Source organism: Thalassophryne amazonica, chromosome 4, assembly GCF_902500255.1.
Source record: "Thalassophryne amazonica chromosome 4, fThaAma1.1, whole genome shotgun sequence".
In the NCBI taxonomy this organism is placed as follows: domain Eukaryota; kingdom Metazoa; phylum Chordata; class Actinopteri; order Batrachoidiformes; family Batrachoididae; genus Thalassophryne; species Thalassophryne amazonica.
In genome coordinates, this window is record NC_047106.1 from 99,181,760 (window position 1) to 99,208,567 (window position 26,808).

General features: G+C 41.6%; 1 protein-coding gene and 1 long non-coding RNA gene across 2 annotated transcripts in view; one reads left to right on the forward strand and one right to left on the reverse strand.

Annotated features, from left to right (window-relative positions):
* LOC117508550 (protein jagged-1b) overlaps window positions 1-26,808 on the forward strand; it is a 266,488-nt gene that overhangs the window by 92,252 nt on the left and 147,428 nt on the right. The window lies entirely within an intron of this gene.
* Window positions 1,035-13,872, reverse strand: LOC117508552. The gene is made up of 3 exons (XR_004560123.1): window positions 13,862-13,872; window positions 6,165-6,167; window positions 1,035-1,174 (listed from the first exon to the last, which is right to left on the reverse strand). It is a non-coding gene; the product is annotated as an uncharacterized LOC117508552 (long non-coding RNA).

Sequence of the window (26,808 nt, forward strand, 5' to 3'; positions counted from 1 at the left end):
GTACACCCCATATACGCTCAAATATCGCCGTACGCAACGTTGATACATGAGGCCCAATATCACAAACCAATAGATTAATGTATATTTCGTGCTGCTGAATCACGACTTGCTGTGAGACCAGGTTGCTTAATTTTTACTGGCTCCAAAACTTAAGTTATAACCTTCAGTTTGACTTTTTAAGGTCACCTCAGATCAATGGTCATGTTACCAAGAGAACACATATATGACTTCACATTACTGCTTAGTACTAATGATTTATGTTTCAACCAATTCCTTGAAATAACTATTCCAAACTTTCACATAGAATTTGTATTAGCATTGCACCAAAATTTGACATTGGCCTGTGACCTTGAATTTTAACTTATTTGCTCAAAGTCTTAATCAGTTTGTCCCTGGCAGACCTACAAGCATTACATCAAATTTGGCCCCATTCAGATAAAATCTTTTTGAATTATTTTGTTCAACATGGACTGAGTCTTGAAAATGTATTTCACCAAGTGGTGGTACTTAAGTCTTGTCTTTCCCTAGTATTGCCCGTAAATATGGCAGTACTCTGCGGAATCAACAATAAATATTACCATAACCTACAACACCTATAGATTCTTTTTATTGAAGCCAATGTATTGTCTACTTAGGTCACTGTCAGTGTGCAAAATCGTAAAGAATTTGAACAGACCATTTTCATTTAATTGATGTAAATCTGTACATTTTCTAAGGCCTTTTTTTGTGAATTCATGGTTTCAATTGCATTTTCCCCAGTTGAGAAAAAATACTTATACCATTCTGCATCTGAACTCCACTGAACTTACAAATCACCTCATTCCTACAATATTTATTTCGTGCCACGTTTTGTCAGTTTGTGAAAGTGCATTGTTATAATACAGTATATTGAATTAAGATACACTTTTAACAGTTTAACATCTGAGTGCACATGATTGATTACTGGTGATGCAGACTGAACGGTCCCCCCCAAAAATTGGTCCACCCTGCCTTCACTGCGCTTGCGTCATCAGTGGCGGTTCATGGATTATCACCTAGTTTCTGCTTACAACTGCACTTCAGTCATCATTTGTCTCAGCGACAGATATTTGAAGCTTTTGTACAACAGTCATTTCCACATAAATTCAGCATTATTTCATCATAAAAGAAGGAGGAAGCCATCAGAGTGACACAGCTACACGGGCTGCTAGCTGCTGCGTTCACTGCGTGTCCGTCATTTCAAAGCATCACAGAATATTGCCTTGTTTCTGCTTAAAGCTGACTTTAGAATGATTTTAAGAGGTTTTACCTTGTCATCTGATGGGTAATAATCACATTAATCCATTTGATCACTTTGGGTGAAGAGACTCTCAGATGTTCTGCTGTGGTCCGAAATGACGTATGCACAGTGGAGACAGGACGGACCCATTTTTAGGTGGGACCGTTCGGTCTGTGACACCGGTATTATACACAACAGTCTGCACAATATAGAAACAGCCTTGAAACTTACTAGCCAAAGATGAGATTCTATCCTGTTAGCTTGTGAAGAAACATGCCCTCAGTTTCATTGCAAGTAAACGTCTATATGTCTTTAGCTAAAGACTTCACGTTTGTGGCTCCATCTGTTTATTTCCATCTTTGAAATGAGAAACAGACCAGCAGACATAACTGTGGAGCTTTAGTTAACCTAGCTTCGGGCTATGTAGCTCCATTTGCTCATGTAAACATTTAAAAGACATTGTTAATACACTACACAATGATGTGATGTAAATGTGCAATATGTCAGGATCATACAGAAACACACAACCTATTGCTTCATGTATGGAGTAACTGCATTATGATTGTGGATTTTGGTGAGATTAGACTGCATCACAGCAGTTATGCAGCCCAGTCGCACACTTTTTTTGTGCTCCCGTCATGAAATAGCATGTTCAAAAATCTTACGATGCAGCTGCTGCCATATTTCCCTAATAAATCATAATGGTTTTGCATGGTGTTACATACATGTTATTACAGGCAGAGAGGCATGCAAACAGGGGTGTACAGGCATGCACACACATGGGCAGATAAACACAGACACACTACATATTTGCACTTGACGACACAGATCTAATGACAGCCCTCACCCCTCAGAAAGTACAATGATATTATATGTCCGCCAGACTTCCTTAAAGAACTAGTTTAAGGTGCTGATAGATGTTTCTGTTGATGAAATCCTGAACAAAAGTAAAAAGCTGCACACCCTGAAAAGAACCAGCTTGCAAGGAATACACTCAAAGGTGTATTCAAGTGTATTCCTTGCCTCAGAATCACCAAAACAGAACAAAACAAACATAGCACTCAACATGCTCTTGCATGTGCACAAAATCGAATTCCCAGAATTTGATCATTTCATGTGCATGAGATAAATAAATGAGTTTGACAGTGCTTATGGGCAAAACTTTCATTCCTGTTGGGGTTTGCTCTGATGTTGGGTTTTTGAATTGTCCCTATGTCCTTCATTTTTGTTCCTGTCACCTGTCCTGTCCTGTCTCCTCATGTTCAGGGGGTGTATGTGTGAGGATTGGTGTGAAGGTGTGTATGTGTGATCATGGCTGTCCTCCGTGTGCTCCTCCTGAGTTATGTGTAGGTGTGGTTCTGTTTGAATGTTACATTTGTGTCACCTGTCTGTCATGCGTGAGTGAGGACGGATGTAGAGTCTGGCGCGTGTGGGTGCATGACCCCTGCCCATGTTTGTGTTTCACTGGTAGGTGTGTGTGTCTGTGGGTGGGTGCGTGTGTAGCATGTCTGAGTGTGCATGTCCCAGTCCCTGTATGTGCATGTGGGTGAACATGAGCATTTCTCCCACTGTCTTGTCCTCCTGTTACTCAGCCGGGTGTGCAGTTGGCTTGGTTACGCCTGACAGCTGTGCATGGCATCTGACAGTTCCTCGTTGCCCGTGGGTCCCACCCAAGGCAACGAGTGTTTCCAGCATTTTCCAGGTAAAACGTTCTGCAATATGCGTTTGCATTACATTGATACAGTATATAGCTGTATCTCATCATATCATCATGTAGTGTATGGCTCAGCTCTCCAAAAATATCCTGACATCTCTTTTAGTTTGCCAGGCAAATGTGGCATGATACAGTGTTTTCTGACGGGTATTTCTGGACCAAGTTGTCTATTTTTACCTACCACTGATCCATGCCTGTGTTTTGTGTTCAGTTTCTGTTGAGCAATGGTAAAGGTTAAGGGCCCCTTCACACATAACACGAAGTTGGGCGAAAGAAGCAGGAACCGGCTGAAAAACTGCAAAAAACTCAAATGGAGGAGCCTTGAGAAATTCCACCTGCTGTAAGGAGGGACACACGGTTGAACAGGTGTGAACGATACCGCGGCGACGGTTTAGTCCATGCTCGTGTTCACGTGCACAAACACAGTGCCAGCACACAACTGCGGAGCATTTAGATGCTGGACATATGTACATAAACGAACAAAAATATGCAACACAGAATTATCAGATCACAGATTCAGAAAATTATTGGAACAATGAATGTACTGTTTAAATGTATGACAATCATGTTACTGGTCAAGAATCTGTTCTTACTGTTAAAAAAAAACAACAAAAAACCCACACCAAAAAAGCAATTAAAAAAACAATTTATAATACTTTATTCCTGGTATATAAAGAGCAGACTTAAGGCGGGCTTACACTGTGTGAGTTTTGGCCCTTTTTCAGTCAATTTTTCACTTGTGCGAGAATTTTTTCAGCTTAATCGTGCGTCCTGCATCGTGCAGTCTACAGAGTAACGAGCTGCGCTTAACATCTCACGACCACCTCCCGATCGGTGGTCGGATGAAAATCAAACCTGTTTGATATTTTGGTCGGCCGTCGTGACTCGTGAGGGTTCAGCGCTGCTGAAGCAGCGCTACAAGCGTCTACACGCTGATTACCTCGCGCACTGTCCACGAGCAAACACCGGAGAGAGCAAACAGTGATCTCACGTAAAGTCTTGTGTTTTTTTTTTTTTACTGCGTTCCCTCGCAGTAACCTAATATCATATTAAAGTTCATGCCTATCAGCGCGCACAGTGAGTGGAATCAGGTGGGGGAGACTGAACGTACACACACACACACAGCAGACAACAACAGGATTTATGACAGATGAGGGAGTAAGTTGCTGCACTTTGCACAGCTGTAAGACTCGGTATGAAATATAGTTTATTTATACAACAGTGTAAGTAGCAACAACTGTTATGAATGTTTATGTTTTCTTTTTTAACCATCCTCTCGTGAATCATGTTGCTGTCTGCTGTGTGTGTGTGTGTGTGTGTGTGTGCGCGCGCACGCATATACGTTCAGTCTCCCCCCACCTGATTTCACTCACTGTGCGCGGTGATAGGCATGAAACGTGTGATTTTTGAACGTACAATGTGAGCAGTCAGATCGCATCAGAGCATTGGGCGGTACAGTGTGAGAACATGAATTGTGCGCTGTGAACTTTTAAACCCTGCGGTTTTGTCACACAGTTTGAGCTGGAGCCAAGTACAACGATTGAAAATATCGTACAGTGTCTGCCCAGCCTTAGCCTCTGCCGAGACACACACCAGGAAGTAATGAAATGATGTGGATTACTGTTCTCCCTTTTATGATTTAGATGAATCACCTGATGCACTCGTCTCATGAAGACATCAGCCGATCTCTCGTCTTATGAAGAGCCGGTTCTTGTGTCATGAACACATCAGCCGGCATGGCCTGTCCAGCGCGCAGTGATCTGCTGGTGACCGCGTTGCAAGTAACAAGAAGTCGCAATGCATTTTAATTACTACATTGTGGGGAAATCCTGCAGATACACGCGGCTGGCGGTGGCGTCCCGTTAGGTGATTTTCTGCATGGCACGATATTCACCAGCGTTGTGGTGCGCTGATGCAGCGGTCAGCTGAAGATATGTTATATATATATATATATATATATATATATATATATATAGAAATAATCCAAAACGAGGGAGTTTAAAAGACACGACCATGACTGGACTCCCAAATACGGTGGAAGAGACAGACAAGACTGGAAGCATGGCAGAGACACGACAGTGCGCAGGTACGCATACAAGCAGGACTTCACAACATCACACACACACCATGAATGGCAAACGCATTCGTACAAGGTCTATTAGACAATAAACCGACCCTTTTATTTATTTTTTTTTACTATATGGATTTGAATGACGTGCGATTCCACCAATCATGCTTGAACCCTCGTGCGCGTGTGAGTTTTTTCACGCGTGTCGGTGACGTCATTTCCCTGTGGGCAGGCCTTGAGTGAGATGTGGTCCCGCCCTCTCGGCTGAATTCCTTTGTTTCACACGCTGCTCCAGACGGCGCGCGTTGCTTTATCAAAATTTTTTCTGGACCTGTGAAGAATATCCAAGTGGATACTATTCGAGAAATTAAGCTGGTTTTCGGTGAAAAGTTTAACGGCTGATGAGAGATTATGGGGTGTTTCTGTCGGTGTAAGGACTTCCCACAGAGTGGGACGTCCTGCAGCTCTTCCAGGCGCCGTCGTCGGCCTGTTTCGACCTGAAAACATCCTAATTTAAGGCTTAATTCACCCAGGACATCGTGAGAGAACAGAGAAGATTCAGAAGAGGCCGGCATGAGGACTTTATGCAGACATTCCACTGTTTAAGGACATTTTTTAATGAAAGACGTGCGCGCAAATTCGCCGAGTCGTTTCCGTGACGACTCGGCAAATCTGTGCGCCGCGACAGGAAAAACACCTCCGTGTTGAAAACCATTTGTAAAATTCAGGCGGCTTTTGATGGCTTTCAACTGAGAAATTGTTTAACAGTTGGGCATGTTCCAACTTGCCCGTTAAGGTTTCCAACGGAGGTGTTTTTCCTGTCGCGACCCCCCGCGGTCGGGTCCAGCCCGACATGCGACTCTGCCCGCACGTTCTTTCATTACAAAATGTCCGTTAACAATTGAATGTCCGAATAAACTCCTCATGCCGACTTCTTCTGAAAGTTCTCTGTTCTCTGACGACTTCCTGGGTCAACAGAGCCTGAAATGTGGAAGTTTTCAACTTGAAACGGTGAGACGCTGCTGCCTCGAAGCGCAGATCGCCGTCAGGCGCCGTGGGCCGTCCTTACGGCGACACTACCAGACCACAATCTCTCATCAGCCATTAAAATTTTTACCGAAAACCAGCTGAATTTATCGAATGGTGTTCACTCAGTTGTGCCTTACAGTTTTGAAAAAATTTTTATCAAACAAAGCAGCAGTCTCTGAGCCATTCCTAAAGAATGAAAAAATCGACGAGAGGGTGGGCGACTCCTCACTCAAAGACTGCCCACAGGCGAATGACGTAACCGACAGGCGTGAAAAAACTCTCGCATGCCCACGAGGGTTCAAGCATGTCTCATGTAATCACACGTGATTCAAATCCATATGGTTTTTGAAAAAAATAATAAGGTCGGATACTTTTCTAATAGACCTCGTATATTCACGCAGAAGACCGGAGGAACATGTAACATAAAAGACCAGACACGCACTCATGAATAAGACAGACATGCACATACACACTCAGGACCTGGGAAGCAAACACACCAAGACATGCACATGCAGAGATGACGGGAGGAGCAGAGTAGGACAGAAGATCAGGGAGATGCACAGACACAGAAACCCTTAACACCCAAAAAACAACCCGACCGGACTGAACCTTAACAGCATCTGTCTGATGTCTGTGTTTTTCATTTAACACCTTGTGTGCACGATCAGTTCCAGCTGACAGTCAGTCGGCGGTCAGCTGACAGGCGCCTTATGTCCACAGCAAAGCGAGCCCACATGATTGAGTTCACACTTTTACCCTTATTTGTTTTATTTAATTTCCACTCTGTCTGTCATGTAAATTAAAATTTACGTGGTGAAGTGACATCTTGGCCTGGCCAGCTCATTCATTTCACACCGTGCCTTGTGCTCAGATGTTGGCTGGTCCTCATGTGATCATGTCTGTACGTAATTATCAGCATGTCATGAGAGCGTGAGTGCTCTCGCACATGTGCATTGCATGGAGTGATGTCATGTTGTTCACGGCATGTTATGTATTCCCCAGCTGAGTTGCGCACTGCGCTGGACAGGGATTGCACTCCAGGACCCTCAGCCACACCTGACAATGTTGGATCATGGTGTGTGTGAGGGGGCACTCCACAAGCCATTTGTGTTGAGGGGAGAGGGACACCGCACTCTTACATGCCACACCTATCTGTATTGTTTGGTAACGGCACACTCATCTGGCATTTAGACAATTTTCACACAGTGTGGCACCTGGAATTTGGCTGACACCTGCAGAGTGGAGAGTCGAATGAGCACTTGCTGTCTTTCGGTCACTGGTGTGTGCAAATGGTTGTGACGACAGCTGTACGAGGCATTCAAGGCAGCTCCAGTTTTTCACGATTGGCATGTGATTTCTCCTGTGTGCCAGTCAGCTTCAATTGTGTTATGTGTGAAGGGGCCCTAAGTTATGCAAAATGACAAAATATATTTTTCTCTCACCAGATATTTTCTTGCAGTTATATATTTAAATGCATTTGTATTTGACCAAACATATTTAATGAATAAATGTATTTAACAGATAACATAATAAAAGAAGAAGTTTGTAAATTTAGACAAAATGCTGCTACTTTTGTCAACAAAGAATATTTACCCTTACGTTTATTGTTATTTAAAAGCTATGAAAAACAGATATTCAGTACTTAACTTCAGTCACTTAATGTTTTTGTTAAATCATGGTAAATTTCAATAAACACATTACTCTTGGAATTCTAATATAATTATTCTGTCATTAAAAATAACAGGAAAATGTGTCATTTATTTGGAAAATTCAGTTTTCAAAAGTTTTTTTTGAATCAGTGTTGGAAAATGGCACTAAATAAAGTTGTAATTGTCACAATTATAAATGCATCCAACAGAGTCCACCTTGTTTAGAAGTGGAATCTAACTAATTATTGTCACTTTGGAAGAGTTTCCTCATATTCTGGTCTTTATTATCACTCTAAAATAAGAGAACACATCGACTTGTTGCATTTTCACACTCATGATGGCACTTTCTGAAAATGTACCCATGAGTGAGAAGGGAGTGGAGACTAGACGAGGTGATTTCCTGGGGAAGTTGGGGAGGGGGGGGGCGTTCAGTTGGATCAAGGCAGCCTGTCTGGAGTGAGAGCAGGAGAATCGTACAAATAGTTAAGATTAATAGGGAAAGGTTAAAGTTGGCCTTAGTGCTGAGGAGATGAGAGTTGAAGAAGAAGGAAGGAAGGAAGGAAGGAAGAGTTATGGAGGGGAAATGGCACAGGGTGGTCGGTGCATGATCTCAGACAGAGGCACAGGTGTGTCTCACACTGCAGAGGGAATCATAAGGCGGCGGGGGGGGGGGGGGGGGGTGTTGGGAGTACAGGATGGGGCAGGGCAACATGGAGGATGAGGGCACCTTTATGTCAAGAGGGCCCTGTTGTTCCAGGGCGTTTGAAGCCGCTGCATAGTTTAGTTTAAGCCAATTAACCCTGCAGGAATGTGACGACCAGACGGACAGCAAGTGTTAGACAGAGCAAGCCAGAGCAGGAAGAGGGAGATGGTAGCAGCGGTGGTCGGCGGATGGAGTGAGGCAGGAGTGGGAAAGATAACGTCTAATCTTAATTATGGCCAGAATGAAAGAAAAACAGGCGAGACAGTAAGAACGTAGACATGTAATTATGTCAGCGGGGTCAAGCAGCAGGGTGGGGTGGGCGACCGCACAGCAGGGGCCTGCGTCAGTGCCTCGTGCATTATGTGCTTATGTTTTCCTCTCAAAGGCAGGGAGATGTTTGGTTGTGGCTTATATCTAGAGTGATTTTTCGGATTCTTTTATTAGCCTCATGTCTCCCACAATCGTCTGAGACTGATTTGCTAACAAATACTCTGAGTTAAGAATCAGTCATGTAAGACGGTAATCACGTCGACAATGACTAAAGGGTCCTGGGTCATGCTGACCCTCAGTGTCCAGATGCTTTTTATCCTGTAGAGTGGAGAATGAGCCGACCTTTGGTAACTGGTGACACAGTTTTGTGGTCACACAGCTTCATGGAGGCATTTGTACTGAATGTTTAAGTTTGATGCAAAGCCTGAGCTTTGCTGCAGGAATAGTAATAGCTTTGTTACTGTGGTTACCTCAACTAATTTGTGGTACAGGTGAGATGTCAGCCATCCAATCTGGCTCAGGCGCAGCTGCTGTCATGACAACAGTTTGCATGTTGATGTGTTGCTATAATCACGTTAATCTACATGATGAATGTTGAAGAAAACAATGAAATGCCTCTTGTTGACTAAGCACCTGTAGAAAATATTTGCAGTAAAATTTAGCATCATGCTCACAGAATAAGCAGCAGTGACCTTGGTGACCACCAGATGTTGGTTTTGGAAATCAAAGAAACTGACAAGCTCAGTTCAAGGTATATGTAACTTCAAACCAAGACATACACTGAAAGAGGCAGAAAGAGAGAAAGAAGAAGATTCTGCTTTGGCTACTTTGATGTAAAATCTTTTCTGCGGGGTTGTGTGGGCTTGTGGCCATTATTTTTGTTTTAAAAGGTTACCACTATTAAACAGTTTGAAAATGATGGGATATCTTTGTTTATATATAGGCTGAGTGGATCCTTGTCATTTGATTTGTGCTTTGTATGTCACGTGACATAGATTATTTGTCCCATTTGTGTTGCATTGTATTTAGAGTGCAAATTTGGTTCCATACGTTTGGTACCATTGCACTCTGCACATACACACACACACACACACAAAACAAATAAACTGCACTGTAAGCCGTCTGATGTTACTTTTTTTTGCTGCATTGAGGAAATACACATTCCTTTTTTTTGATAGTACACACACGCACAAGCACCTTCCTGATTGTGTGAGCGCGCACCGTACACACACTCACACAAGCTGGGCAGCGCATAGCTTTAAAACAAACATGGCGGAGTTTGTTTTGCTGACGGACGACGATTTGATGGACGGCATGGCAGACTTCACCGTCAGAATTATTTTTAGACTCCTATTTAAAGTTTGTGTTGGACTGTTGATGTCAAAGCAGCAGTGACGCACCAAAACTGGATTAATTTCTGACGTTATTTTTTTCACTGCACTGAGGAGGTACCAAAATGTAAGTCCCTTTTCTATTGTTTGTAAAATAATATAATATAAAATGACAAGGATCTATTTTAACCGTTATTCAAAACAAATAATGAATGTTTTTACTTTTTTTTTCCTCAATGGAACGAATATTTAATTTTGTGAAAGCTGGACCATCCATTCAACTTAGCGATGAAATATTCGTACCACTGAACTCAAACATTCATTGTTTGTCCACTGATTGAGTACATTTCTGTACAGAAATGCTGTATTTCACCCACCCCATTCATTGCGTGTACCTCACATGACCATCTCATCACTTTCTTTTTTCTCGCAGTTAAATTCACACAGAATAATTTCTGCAGGGTTGTGTGGAGTTATGACGGTTTTATAAACTTTTAGAACATTACCACTGTGCACCAGTCAACAAGTAAAGGATTACATCTCTGGTTTAGTACATTTTTCATTGTGGACATGTTCTGTCTCTCTCACTAGCTGGATTTCCGTAACAGATTAGCACAAAAATTTCACAATATTTTCAGAATGTTGACTAAGTAGAATAGTGACAAGGATCTATTTTAGCTTACAATAACCATCATTCCAGCAACATTCTTGTGAGAACTGTAAATGCAATAGACTTGGTGACAAAATGGTAAGGCCCACTAACTATTGCTATTTTGCTGTTTTTAATCCAGTATTGCTGTAACATCTGGGAGGTGTGTGTGGATCGGGAGGTCTGGGCGGCCTTGTTTGAGCTGCTGCCCCCGCGACCCGACTCCGGCTAAAGCAGAAGAAAATCGATGGATGGATGGATGGATGGATAAATCTTTTATATAATCTAACAACCTCTCTGTCTCGTACTCTGTCCACACATATTGCTTCATATACTTTAGAATGTCATGAGGTGCATTCTGTAACTCATAAAGCAACCTTAAAATCTTTTTTGTAATATTGGAGAGCTTTTTTTTCAAAATACAAGTTTCCATTAAGCATATTTTCAGATTGCTACTTTGAATTGAAAGATGTCACATGGGATTGACAGATTTAAACCATAAGGGGCCTGACTGATCGTGAGATACAAGGCTTGGCGCAGGTACTGCATACTGCAGTCTGCGTTTGGGGGTTACCTTGTCATGGGGACAGGCCCGCTGACGGCGTGAAGAATGCTGGATGATCCCTGCCTGTGGTGCTGACACCTGTGTGGACCTCTCATCTTTATATTATTATGTTTGATTTCCTGTTTTCTGTTTCTTCAGCTCTGTAAAACCTTGTAATTGTTGGAATAGCCCAAGCAGAGGGTCACCCCTTTGAGTGAGGTTTCTTACTCAATATCATCAGAGAGTTTTTCCTTACCACTGTCGCCTGTGTGCTTTCTCTAGGGGTTGGAAAGGTTAGACCTTACTTGTGTGAAGCACCTTGAGGCAGCTTTTGTTATGATATGGTGTTGTACAAATAAAATAAATTAAATTACTTCTATTTGCTGAATGTGAAAGGTAATAGAAACCCGCCCACTGATAACCAAACCTGCTACACATCCATCATGAATCAAGCTTCTGTTAACCATCCAACTGGTGGATATTACATATGCATTAAAAAATTGCTTTTTTGCATTGATCTGGTCCACCACAGTTCACCAGTTTAATGAATTTTTCCACTTTATATGCTTTTTTTAATATAGGTTTCAAGATCACAGCATTTATCATTTTTGAATTATTGTTTTAGAGGCTCATCTGTTTCCATATTCAATTACTCTTTTTTAGCAGATACATGCCTAGACTTTTTCGGTGCCTAGGAACAAGTTTCATTATAAGTTTGTGTCCAACTTGTGTGCATTTGTACATTTTTTTTTCCTGACTGCACAGATGAAGCATCTGTGCACAAAGGCTTAAGTGTTTATTATCTGTGAAATTAGCACAGCTGTAAGAGATATGATCTAGAGCCTCTAGATCTTAGCTATTGTTAAACATATAAAAAAAAAAACCACACAGATTTCTGTTTTTTAAAAACAATAACCTGCATATTTTCTCCTGCAGTCCTGATGATGTCACAGCGAGCCATCTCTTCAGGCTCTTATGTGAAAATAGCAGTTGGTAACAGCACAATTCTGAATGACTGCATGAGTTTGAACCCAATGTGCATTGGGTTTCTACACTGAGTGCATGTACACGTGGGTGTGTGACTGAGTGTGAGAGTATGTGCGCATGATAAGTATTTGTGTGTAAGCTCTGAGGGGAAATTCCTCTCACAGAGCTGGGAGTTCTTCCTGTTGCAGGGCCGTGTTTGTACAGCCAGGCTTTGTCGGGATATCCTACCCTGCACATGTCTGAGAGAGGGAGAGATGGTGGGGGGGAGGAGGGATGGCAGTGGGTTAGATAGAGGGGCACTGATAATAGGGAGTGGGAGGGCGAGTGAATGGGGTCTGTTGGACAAGAGAAGGGGAGGAAAATGGAGCAGTGTGTAAAGCAGACAAGCATAGAACTAGTGGGAGCTTGGAGTGACTTGGTTTAAAAGGAGGTCATGCTGCACAGTATTGGTTTTTAACCAACTTTAAAAGTTTTTATGACATCCTTCGAGTGCAGCAGTTCTATGCCTGTGCATGCAGAAATAACCACTGCCTGAAATGGCTTAGTTTGCACTTCCATGGAGCTTGTGGTGGAAATCCATGTCTGAACTACTGCTTACTCTGTGAAATGTTCCCACTGTGTCAAACTGTGCTCTGCGTCACATGCCCACAATCAAATGGGTCAGTCATGACACTGTAGCAAGCCGCACAGTGAGATAAGGAGATGGGATACCAACATATACAGTGAAGCAAATAAGTATTTGATCCACTGTCAGTGCAGATGAAGTGTCTTGTCTGAGGACACAGATGGGTAGCCTGACCAGGAATCTAACCAAGATCTACAGGGAGGCAAATAAGTATTTGATTCACTGTCGATTTTGCAAGTTTTCCCACCTACAAAGAATGGAGAGGTCTGTAATTTTTATTGTAGGTTACACTTGAACTGTGAGCAACACAATCTAAATAAAATAAAGGCTCTTCCTGTGTCTGCATGGGTTTCCTCCTTGAATCCAGTTTCCTAGACCATCAAAAATATGCACATTCGGGTGTGCTCCTTTAATTGCTCTTAAGCAAGGCAGCACCTGTACATCTGGAGTTGGTCCCCAGGTGGCAGACTGTGGCTGCCCACTGCTCCTACTGGTTTGATTGTGTCTGACTGTAATTAGGATGGGTTAAATGCAGAGGACAAATTTCAACGTGTGTATAACAATAAAGGCCCATCTTCTCCTTCTCCATTTGCTGCCGTCTCTGAGTCCACAGAATTTAGGCAGGTATCTCTCACCTGCACAACCTTGCCTCCTCTCCATGTCTGCATGCATTGATGCAGCCCTCTAGAGAACCCAACTTTCCAGAAATGTGGAGGCAGACTTAATTTGGAGATATTTCAGATGCAGAGCGACATAATCAGAAACTGCCAGAAGCAAAACTGTATTAGTAAGTCTCTTAAGTTGCTCCTTTGTTTTCACTCAGAGTTGCCACAGGAGATCGATTTGGCACAGGTTTTATACAAGATGCCCTTTCTGACATGTCCATATTACATGGAGAATGGGCAGGGTTTGAACCAGGAACTTTCTGCACTAGAAACAAGCACACTTAACCACTTGGCCACCACCCCTACCTCATAAGAATTGTATTAAAATGTGGAAACACTTCCAAAGTATTCCATCATCCACAGCAGTACCGCAAACTGCTTTATGAAGAGAGTGTTAAGTGTCCAAGTCTTCACCGCCAGTAAAGTCTGCCGCGAGACAAAGCTCACTGCCAGGCTTCATTTCATTTAAAAGCTCCAAGTGGCATGATATAATGAAGGCGTGGCCTTTAACACAGGAACAAGAAGGCTTTAAAAAGCTGCAAAAGAACAACTGTCCCACTTGTATTTACATTTTTGTTATTTGCACAACTGTGCTTTGTTGAGTAGGAAAGAAAAATCTGGATGCATTTTTTTTATTAGTCATTCAATAAATTGCTTGTGAAATAATTGAGTTAAAATTGAATAGTTATCCCATTTTGTATAAAATACTGAGATATAGCGTACATCACCAATGAGCCTTAAAATACTGGGATATGATTGTTGGTCCACATTGCCCAGCCCTAGCCTTAGGACCTATATAGGCTTATTATACTAAATACTATGCAGTGTTTCCTAGATAACATCTGCTGCTCACTACATACTAAATAATATCTTGCTTGCACCAGAAATGTTTTGTTAACACTGGATAATAGCTACTGTAGCTAGTCTCTAGTGTGCACTAGATGCTTGGGGGAAATATAAAAATCATTATTGGTCCTGGGATCCACAAAAGAGAGTTCAGAAAAGGTGTATAGCAGAGGTGGGAGTAAGTCACCATCAAGTCACTGTCAAGTCATGAATCAGAAAGCCCCAAGTCAAGTCTCAAGTCATAATGACCACCAAGTGTTTGACAGCTGACTTGAGGCTTGACTTGGGACTTTCAGATTGATGACTTGAGAATGACTTGACAGTGACTTACTCCCACCTCTGGTGTATAGTGCAACCCCGTAAGTAGGATTCAGTACGTGTTGCAAATTTCAGCACAGTTGTTGGCGTAGTCCACTCAAGCATTTGTCTGATCTGTTGTAGACGGGCACAGAGACAGAGCTCACTGTCTGAGACATGGCATGACTTATAATGACGTCGAACCTTGTTTTATTGTGTTTTTGTGAGCCCCCAGTTCATCTGCCTATACTGTGGCAATGTCAGGCTCAGACTGTCAGCGTAGGACACAACTGGCAACTATCAGACTGAGAACCAAGGCCCCAGTTTCTGCTCTAAATGTTCAGATATTAGAATCTTGCACAGCAAACAGTGCTGCCAAAAATCATGTAGACAAACAAAAGAATATTCAGCAAATGACACAAATAACCACTGATTTTATAGGTGGTTTTATACAAGCTAAACCCTGCTGCACACAGTTGTTCAAGGAATTTCAGTACTGTTGTGTACATAATATTGTACAAACAGATGTTTAGAAAAATAGATTGCCTCAATGTACATTTGAAAAACCGATTTTACAGAGTTTAAGTTGTAAACAGCTTGAGAATGTGGAATGATCTAAACAGGAAGGTTTTACTTCTTGAGTTTATATTAACTTCGCCAGGAAATACAGAACAAAAAAATCAGACCAGAGTTTAAACCAGAACTTTGTTTAGGGACGGGTCCAATGGGATAGCTTGTTTCTTTTTCAGTGCTCAGGAAATACAAGTTTTAGCATGCTGGATATGTTGATGGTAGGTGGTGGTAGCTTATCAATGATGTCATTTTCACAGTTGTTTGAATGTATCCTCTGGGATATAAAGGTTTTTGTAAAACATAACCTTTCCTTCTAACAACACTCAGTAAGCGTTTGGGAACTGAGGACACTCATGAAAAGGAGCATCCCCAAAAGTCTCAGCCATTCACAAGCAAAGAAGGGGCAAGGATCACCACTTTGTGAACAACTGCATGAAAAAAATAGTCCAACCGTTTAAGAACAATGTTTCTCAACATTCAATTGCAAGGAATTTCAGGATTCAATAATCTACAGTCCATAATATAATCAGAGGATTCAGAGAATCTGGAGAACTTTCTATACGTAAGTGGCAAGGCCGAAAACCAACATTGAACACCCATGACCTTCGATCCCTCAGGCGGCACTGCATTAAAAACCAACATCATTGTGTAAAGGATCTTATTGCGTGGACTCAGGAACACTTCAGAAAACCATTGTCAGTTAACACAGTTCGTCGCTACATCTACAAGTGCAAGTTAAAACTCTGCCATGCAAAGTGAAAGCCATACATCAACATCCAGAAATGCCACTGCCTTCTCTGGGCCTGAGCTCATTTGAAAATGGGCTGATGCAAAGTGGAAAAGTGTGCTGTGGTCTGACGAGTCCACATTTCAAATTGTTTTTGTAAATCATGGACGTCGTGTCCTCCAGACAAAAGAGGAAAAAGACCATCCAGATTCTTACCAGGGCAAAGTTCAAAAGCCAGCATCTGTGATGGTATGGGGGTGTGTTAGTGCCATTGGCATGGGCAAGTTACACATCTCTGATGGCACCATCAATGCTGAAAGGTACATCCAGGTTTTGGAGCAACACATGCTGCTATCCAAGCAACGACTTTTTCAGGGACGTCCCTGCTTATTACAATGTCAACCCACATTCTGCACGTGTTACAACAGCGTGGCATTGTAGTAAAAGAGTGCGGGTACTACACCAGCCTGCCTGCAGTCCAGTCCTGTTGCCCATTTAAAATGTGTAGCGCATTATGAAGCGCAAAATACAACGGAGACCCCATGCTGTTGAACAACTGAAGTTGTACATCCAGCAAGAATGGGAAAGAATTCCACCTACAAAGCTTCAACAATTAGTGTCCTCAGTTCCCAAATGCTTATTGAGTGTTGTTAGAAGGAAAGGTGATGTAACACAGTGGTAAACATACCATTGTCCCAGCTTTTTTGAAACGTGTTGCAGGCATCCATTTCAAAATGAGCACATATTTGCACAAAAACAATAAAGTTTATCAGTTTGAACATTAAATATCTTGTCTTTGTGGTGTATTCAGTTGAATATAGGTTGAAGAGGATTTGTAAATCATTGTATTCTGTTTTTATTTACATTTTACACAACGTCCCAACTTCATTGGAACTGGGGTTGTAAAATAAAGACTTGAACAGAAGCCTCCTTCTACAAAAAACGCTTTTGTTTGCAACTTAAACTAAAAGTAGGTCATGGTCAAAAATTTGTTGCCTCCACAAACCATACATATGCACTAAATTGAGAATGATGCAGAGTTGATATACAAATATATTACAAAAAAAATAAATAGACCGAGTAATAGACGTCGTTACACCAATAGCAGGGGTGGTGGCCAAGTGGTTAAGTGTGCTTGTTTCCAGTGCAGAAAGTTCCCAATTCAAAACCACTTAGCTCCATTTCCATGCAATGTGGAAAGGTATCTGGTGTAAAACATATGCCATATAAACTTGTAGATTCACCTTGGATTTGCTGTGGTGACCCTGAGTACAACAAGAAGCTGAAGGGACTTTGTTTTTTTTTTTAAGTGAGTGGTATACCAAAATGTAATCTGTTCAAAGAGGAGTACAGCATTCACAAGATCAAATGGTAGCAGGTTTGCAAGGATGTAAAAAAGTGAACTTATCCTTAAATGAATATGTTTACTGGGCCTTGGCAGAGGTATGTGCTGTACTGGGTGCCTGTCAAGTTATCACTCTTTGGAGCTGAACTATGACCCTCTAACAAGACAATCCACTCTGAAAACACACTATGTTTCCCATTAGATCCTTTTCCTGCTTCCATTACTTAAGGTGCAGTCAGGCCAGGGGATACAACCACCTTGCCACAGGTTCATGACAAAAATCTGGCAGGTGTGCATGCCACATTCGCTCAACTGTCACAGAAAAGAATGGGTGTTGGTGATGTGTGGCTGGGTGAACATCATATATCGTACATGCACATCAGTGCCTTTTGTAAAATGATATGTGACTGCAACTTTTTCCCCACAACATCTGTAACCATATTCTTGAGGGGGGCTGCCCAGTGGTGTAGTCTACATTTTTGAAGTGGGTAGACTGTGTTTTGTGGCCCGTCATCAACCCCGTGCGTATGCGCCCCCAGTTATTAACATTTTTAACACCATAACAACAAATAGATCTATACTTTCCATGTGATCATTTATATTCTATATTTGCCACTATAAATCTGAGAAATGTGTCAGAATGTAAGTAATTTGCACCAATTGCAAAATACAGCATACAACAATAAATCTAAAAGAGTGATTAAAAATACAAAGATCAAAAACATTTATTTTTTGGCATCTGAGAACCTAATTTAACAAAGAAATTTAATCAGGTCATAAACCAGGAATAAACAATGTTTAAATCCAGCCAAAAGTATCATATGCAAGCTACTGTGTATTGTTTAACAGTAAATAAGACAAATTTAAGTCACAGTCACTCAAAAAAAAAAAGTGACTGTGACTCCTTGTTATTACAAAAGAAAAGTTCTCTTAACAATAATAAGGTGCAGATTATTGCCTCCCAAGTACTAAGTATATTGCAAGAGTTCACTTTTCCTCCCTCTATTTAGTATTGGATATGAGCCTGTACTGCCAAATTCAGCAGCTGCAAGATTCACCCTTCATATAATATAATATAATAATATAGACGCATAAACAAAAACAAAACAGAACACACCGGTCTACATGAGCATGCACTGGCTGCAGAGCCTCACGCCTCCTACCACAATCTCTGTTGACAGTCCATCACCAGTTCCAGACGGGGGACTGGAACCTGTAGACTTTGTGGTCCATAAGGAAACCTACCCAGTATAAACAAGCTAGTATTAGTATACGTTAAGTTCTATTAAAACAGCAGCTAGGCTGAAGGACAGAAGCTAGCTCCCAGAAAATTCACATACAACAATGAAAATATGGTAGATGCTTTACTTTGCAGAAACCTTTTCAACCCATGACAAAAACATTGTAGGCCAAATCAGTGGCACAAAAGTATAGTATGAAGACAACCAACTAACTAACTAAGACAACCATGCAACTAATACCGGAGAGTATGCCACTTACCAATTCCAGTCATTTTAAAACTACACTATCCAACAGCCAACGGGACTCAAGCTCAAGAGACATCTGTAGATTATGGGCAAAACTCTATTATTTTTTAAAAAGCTGTTTCATTTTATATTTTAACAATGAATGTACGGATCATTAAAAATGTCCACGACTCAAAGTCCAAAGACATTTGCACAAGTAGAAGCTCTCCACTTATTGTGCTCAAATTCATATTTTAGAAATGACTCTGTCCTGATAACAACATTAAAGGCAATTACATATTTTGACAAAATTACAAGTTGAAATTACCATTAAAAAAATTCATCACGAGCTTTATGTCACAGAAATCCTACTTTACAATCACTGCAGTCATTGTTCAATTATTTCCTGTTGCATTTATAATAAAAATTTGTATTTATTTACAGTGTCTGTTTTTCTGGTTGAAATGAGATATAAATAATCTACCAGACTTAAAAGATGTACAAATTTCCATGTTATTTTATTTGTCTAAGGTTCCTTGTGTTAAACAAGAAATTATCTAATCTGAAATAACAGGTGGTTTTAATTTACAGATGAACACTGTAAACACTGTATTTATTGATTTATTTAGCTACTTTAATTACAAGTGTTTTAAACTTTTTTTTAAACAGTAATCAGAAATTCTGAGGTAAACAAACAACAACAAAAAACATTTCCAAGGATTTTTCTTCAGAAAACTGCTCCATAAATGAGCAGTCCTGTGACACATTTGTTTTATACAGATCAGTGGTTTCTGCCACTAGTCTTCCGTGTTTTGGCCCGATGCGTCATTCCTATTGGACAACGCAAAGCTCAGAGCATCGAAAGTTGTATTGGATTGAACTTTGATGCGTCAGCCTGCCAACAAGCGGCAATGCGCGCTCCCGTCAGAAGCGTCGGATTAGCTCGGCTTTTGACGCGTTGCTTCTGACACATCTAAAAAGCAACGTGTCTCATTGAAAATAATGCTTTTTAGACCGTTTTAAGGCCCATTAGATTAGTGAACAAATAAAAAAACTAGCTGTCGTAGCCCACTTACTAGCAATGCAGACAGCGCCAGGTTTATCTCCTCCACTCAGGGTGCAAATTTCATCAATCGGCCCTGAAGCAGCAGGTGGACGTTTTTGAAAAAAATCTAAAACCGAGGCCTGTTTTCTTTTAATTTTTTTGGGTAATAATCACCATCGATACTTTCTCTAGCATTCTTCTTGTTTGTGTGCGGCTTTCGCACTGATTAGCTGGTAGCCCAGCCCCCATCTATCTATGAGCCAATTAAAGCTCTTATCTAGCAGAGCGACCACGGGGGAATGGAACACATGCGGTGCACTCTGCAGTGATGGACGCCTGATGGCTGTCTTTTAAAGGGGGAAAATAAAATTACAGTCAATAAGCGCTCATTTTATTTACACCGTCACGTTCCCCGGGGCAATTTGAAGTGGGTAGACGGAAATTCCGGGTCTTTTTAGGTGAGTAGATGGCGTCTACCTGCATTCCACGTAGACTACACCACTGGGGCTGCCATAGAGACAGTCAGCAACTCTATTAAATGGCTGACTGTCTGTGTGACTGAAGCTTTATCCATTATCACCACAAATGTGGCAAATTGTACTACAGTGTCCTTTGTACGCACCAGTAACAGTTGGCATTTAATTTGGTTACCGTGACTAATTTGACCTCTCTGGGGTTACATGACTCCAGTGTTAGTGATTCAGCTGACCACAAATACACCCTTCCTGTATCAGTGACTTTTGTTGCTCTAGCGACATGTATGTATGGTTGTGTTTTAATAACAGCTCTTAGAGAGAGCAAACTTCAAACCAACTCTGGACTTCTTGCAGGTCTTACCGGCGGCCGATGACAGAGTGCCAAAAATGAGGGTTACTAGCAGAATGCAAATTATACAGTGGCAGCTGGGAGGCCCCAAAGTTACTTAGCCAATGTTGGCATGCATCTGTAGACACTTCCTAATAAGCCAAATCAGCATTATCAACACGCGCCATGACCGTGTCAGATCTTTGGGTTAAAGTTCACCAGTACCCAATTTAATAAACAATGCATAGAAGCCGCATCACCGGAGTGTGTGATCTGTTTATTTTTCATCCTCAAAGTTAAATTGGTCCATGCACGATCCACATGGGATGCAAAAGTGGAAAAAGCAAATCCGCTCATCACAACAGCGGAAGCCGCACATCGCATTTGAACTGCAACTTTGCCAGTGGAATTATAAGATCCAGAAGGATGTTCTGAGTGGACTAAATCAGTAGGTTATAATCATTTTGCTTTTATCCGTTGTATATCCAAATGAATCCAGAAAAATATTTGATCATGTCTATATTACTGTAAACTACTGCATAGATCTGATGATTCATAACGTATCATAGCGTGATGTATGGTTCACTGGTTACCAGTGTTATATATTTATGCATATTATAATACCAGTACACAGAATATGGTCTCTGTATAACAAAAGTCTAGAAATGGTCAAATATCAGTTTGTGTACTCTGTGTGTTTCATGGCAATTCAACTTTTGGTCGTCTTTCCATATGAGATACCCATTAATATCTATATGCAGAGGGAACATTTGCTTGATGTTGATGTCTCTTTTTTCCAAACTTCTGACAATCATAACGGATCAAGAATTGTCAACTGACAAATATCGGTAAAGACTTAGTCTTTCTTAACAGGCTCCTGTTCATCTTCTTTCATTCATACTAAAGACAATTTTGTGGTGTGAGTGCATAGGATAGGGCCACTTCTTCCGTTTCCCACCTATTTCATATCCCTGGTTTTTGCAAAATTATTTCAAATTGACAAATTGACAACTTTGCAGCGCTCAGTGTTTTGGGCAATTGTGAACTTTGAAAAAAGAGAACAGTTGAACCAACTTTTAAAACCATTAAATTGGTAAAACCTGAATGAATTAAGTTGTTTGAACTTAAGTTTGTAAGTTAGCGTCGATCTAACTTACACACTTAAGTTCAAACAACTTAATTCATTCAGGTTTTACCAATTGTAATGCTTTTTTAAAGTTGTTTCTTTTATCAGTGTATAGTATCCTTTGTCTTGAGCCATGCACTGAACAGTAGACTTAAACGAGACAAAAGGTTCAACTTGCATTAAAAAAAAAAATGGTACAGTGCACTTTAGAGGTGTCTGAAATCTTATTACACATTTCCTCCAGGCATGAATATGGGAAGCATATTGTATTATCATATACCTATAAATGATACGCCAATATGATTGGATAAAACACTAAAGAATAATTAGCAATACACCCTTTTCGCGGACGGGTAATATTTTTCATACCACCTGAGTAAAACCCACAAAATGAATGTCGCCTTGGTAATCAGCCAATCCGGACAGCGGAGCGGCGCCACGACGAAGAGGCGCCGTCAGAGGAACTGTGAAATACTGGTAAGTCACTATTAATAATTTCTTACGTGTCCAACTTCGTAGGTTGATTGTTAAAATTAGATTCGTTAGTTCTCAAAGCCATCATAATTATTTATAGGAAAACTTTCTATTTTCGGCCTCAGGGTGTATGGTTTTCTGAAGGGTGTAAAAAGCCATATTCATTGTCAACAACTTGATAACTGATAATATTTATAGACAGATAGATAGGAAGGATACATGTTTCGACCCACCTGCCAACAGCATTTACTGTATACCTCAAAATACTGAATTTGGGGTATTCAGATACTTCAGCATCCCCGTGGTTAGGAGCACACAGTGAGTGGAAGGACGGGTGAGGGAGGAGGGCGATTGGAAAGATAACATGCTGGCCAGAGGTGAGGTCATACTGTGTGTTTTGCAGTATTGGATAGTTCCTCATAACCAGCACGAGTCGAGCGCTGCCTCCGGCTGTAGCTTCTGCAGTATTTCTGACAACTGCTGCAGGAAAAAAAACTGTATGATTAACAAAACGTGCACGGATCTCCTACAGTACACATTTATAATGTTTATTATAAGCTCCAACTGTGACGTTCAGGCTGAGGCTAATGATTTGAGCTGATGTGTTTGTGGACTATCCGCTCGCTGTCTGATATAATGAACTGACTTGTGTGGCCTTCTTCCACCCAGCACAGCTTATTAGCGGTGTCACTTTTCTTATCACCTCTCTTTTCTTTTGTCCTCTAATCTTTTGCCTGTGTGTACTCACCCTTTTGAGCTCTTTGATACATTCTGTCGAGCCCCTGGTGTCCTGTAAACTGTCATTTCATCACAGCTGTTCAGTTATTTTTTGCTCTGTCTTTACTCACACCTGCATCATTATCCCACTCTTCCTCTCGTCCTTTTCTTCTCCTGTACACTAGCTGTTCTCACCTTTCCCCAACCTCAGACAGTACATACCATCACCTGGGTGGATCCTCCACTTTAAGAAAATCGCACCATGCGCTTTCTGCCACAGCGGTTTTCACCTCCTGTTTGACAGCATCACTACAACCCATCATCTTCTTATCTCCCCTTCTGCTCCTTGTGTGTTGTTCCTTTCACCTTTGGATGAGAGCGGCTCTGCTACGTGCACCCTGCACTTCAATCATCTTCCTCACTTACACCTCACTGACCTCTCGCCCTGTCACCCACATCTCATCACCTCCTCCTACTCATCCCTTCTTGGCAGGACACTCTATGAGATCGAAGACGTGACGACACATCAGTGGAGCCCTTTAGGACAACCTCTTACCCACAATGCACCGGGTGCATTGATTTGCATAACATGCAGTGGTGTAGAGGGAGGGATGGATGGATGAAGAAGGGCCTGAATTATTCATTAGGTCCACTTCTACCACAGGAACTTGACCTACTTGCCAGATTTCATGAACATTTGGAGGATCGACCCGGTAATTGGCCTTCTTAGGCTGCTGTGTCTCCACTGTGGTGAAGACTCATCTGGCTCTCAACAAGTATCTAATGCTATTTCACTAAACTGAAAATATTCTACTGAAATCCAAGCATTATTTTTTTAAGTGTGTTTCAAAATTACAGCTTTTTTAAATAAAAAAAAAGAGCATATTTATCTGGGGGGAATACCACGAGGAATGTTTTATTACCCAAAGCCATCAAATATGGCAATCAGGTATTGTGAAGGTGTTTTTGTCTGTCCATCCATCTCTGTCGGTGCTCAGCATAAGTCCATTCGTATTACTGCCAGACTCTTGAAATTCACAGGGTACATTCTTGGGAAACAGAACTTGGACAAGTTCAAAGATGGCTAACCTTGTGTTTGAGTGGCAGCCAATCAGAGTAGAGCTGCACCGTGACGTCAGTCGCTGGTCTCTTCAAAACTGCTTTGTTTTGTGCGTTTATATACATGTTTCTCATATATTATGTAAATGCTAGTGAGAAAAAAAAACACTTCTAAAACTGTAAGCGCTATTTGTGGAACCTAATAAATACCTTTGAACTTATTTACAAGACATTTTGCACACTCTCACAAGCACCGCTAGCTTAGCTTATGACAAGCTAAAAGTGGACGCTCTCATTATGGCCGAATAACTTTCCACAGTTTCTGGGGATTCTGTGTTTGTACGCACCCGCGGCCGATGTGCTTGATGAATACCTGCGCAACAAGTAGTTCCCACATAACTGTGATATATTCCTGAGAGATAATGAGTATATCTCGTCTAAATCAATTCTAAAATTTACCAGTAATAAAATTATAGAGAACTGAAGTTTTAACAGTGGCCATAATAAATATTTAAGAAACTTAGAAGTTTATGAGCATTGTAAACATTGACACGATGGAGTTTGATGCGGAAGAGTTCAGAAAGATGCGACTGGAATGTTTTGATGACCATTTACAGTTGGCAATGAAAGACTTGGGTGTTAACTTAAAGTCAGAACAAGAAGCTGCACTGAAAGAGATCTATCTGGGAAGAGACACATTCTGTGTGTTGTTGCTCCAAAGAGAGTGGCACGCTGTGTTGTGTGGGCCGCTGAAGAGGAGGTACTGCTGGCCCACCACCACCAGTCGGCGCCCTGCTTGGAGTGCGGGCTTCAAGCATGAGAGGGCGCAGAGACAGAGAGTGACAGCTGTCACTCATTTACACCAGCTGTCACCAATCACCACCGTCCCTACAAAAGCCGGATTATTACTCCACCTCCTCGCCGAGAAATCAGCTACCGTCTAAGGTAACCTTCTCTGCTGTGATAATCGTTGTATCTAACATTGTTCTGTGTGCAGCCATGTTCCTGCGGGCTCTGTCTGAAGCTGGATTGGCCGATAGTGGGAGGGCGACGTTCTTCGCCTCTCACTCCATCCAGGGACGAGACTAACAGGAGCTGCACGGGTGAAATTGTTTCTGGAGGTGGAGGTTTTCCCTCCTTGAAGATCTGTAGGTGAAGGAGTACTGGGTGTGTGGATACACACTCACCATTGACTGTTTTTCATCTTCTGCCAGCAGTACCAGGGTCTGCAACAGAAGACGGTGACCACCTGGGGACTCAGGACTTGGTGGCTCCGGTGTTCTTCAGGCCGTTGGTGGTGGAAGCTGTGTGGGTCCCGGCTCTTTGATCGCCAGAGGTCTCCTATCTTCGAGCCTGCCCGCACGTCGCCTTGTGTTTAATTGGCATTGTATCTTTGTCTGTATCCAGTTGTGCGTTTCACAACATTAAATTGTTACTCTTTGTCTTATCCATTGTCCGTTCATTTGCGCCCCCTGTTGTGGGTCCGTGTTACGACACCTTCCCAACATGCTGAGCAGTGTGGAGAAAGTAGTCCGCGAGCTATACCACAATGCTAAAATAGCAGAGATGTTGGTCCAGTGACAGCGGCACTCTGAGCAGGGTGGACATTTTGTAGAGGTTAGCATGGTGACGTCACTTCCTGATGTAGCTACTTGCTAACAGCTTCATTACTGGTCTATTATGTAACCTCAGAGGCGTTATCAGTTTACATTTTTAGTTCTACAAGTGTTTCTTTCTCTTTAGCTTTTACATAATATATGAGAAACATGTTAGATTTACACAGAAATGCTGCAGTTTTGGAGTGTTTTCTGCCATGTTGGATTAACAGCCAGAGAGATATCAGCCAGCAGATACCATTGTGCCTCTCTGATTGGCTGTCACTGTCTGCTTCCCAACATCCCTCCGTAAGTCTGGGGAAACGACGCTATGGTCATTACCATAGACTGTGTGCATCTCTGCCATAAGTAGTTCAAGGCTGCCTGTTCTTATGAATTTTTTTCCTTCAGGGGAACTTTTTTTTTTTCCTGTCATATGATGAATCCACTGTTAAAAGGCTAATAAATAAAGTTGTTGTGGTTCCAATGAAGATTCTTTTAATGCCTTAAATCTAATAAAGCTCAGTTGCCCTATACCTTTAATGTCCTTTCCAGTGCAACATCCTTCATTGAAAAGCAACACGTCTTTTGTCCCTGTGTTGCTGGTGCACGAAAGTCTGCAGCACAGTATTCCACTGGTTCTGCATTCTCACATACTTTTGTTGTTGTGGTCATTCAGACTTCAACTTTTCTCCCTGCATTGTTTCGCGGTGTGTTTAATTCTGTGGGTATCCAGGTGCACTGATGTAGATTTTCCTTTTTCAAGATTCAAATCCTCACTGGACCTCATCTGTCACTAGTCTGCTTCAATTTCTTCTGTTCATTTTTAGAAATGCTGCATTTTGCCATCTGCTCGTGTGAGAGTTTGACAAATGTGCATTGCGTTCTGCCCAACGATATTTCTGCTCAGAAGTACGAGGTCTGTCCATAAAGTATCGTACCTTTTTATTTTTTTTTAAACTACCGTATTTTCCAGACTATAAGTCGCACTTTTTTACATGTTTTGGCCGGGGGTGCGACCTATACTCCAGTGCGACTTATAAATGAAAAATATACCGGTAGGATCTCAATTAATTTACTGTAACAAAACAATTTTACGTGACAGAGTCGATCTATGTTTTAAAATGGCCACCGGAAAAGGAAATGCAATGCATCATGGGCACTGTAGTATGACGGCCATCCTATAGTTCACGCTGGTCGCGATAACCAATCAGAGAACAGAACGTTGGACGCGTATTCCTC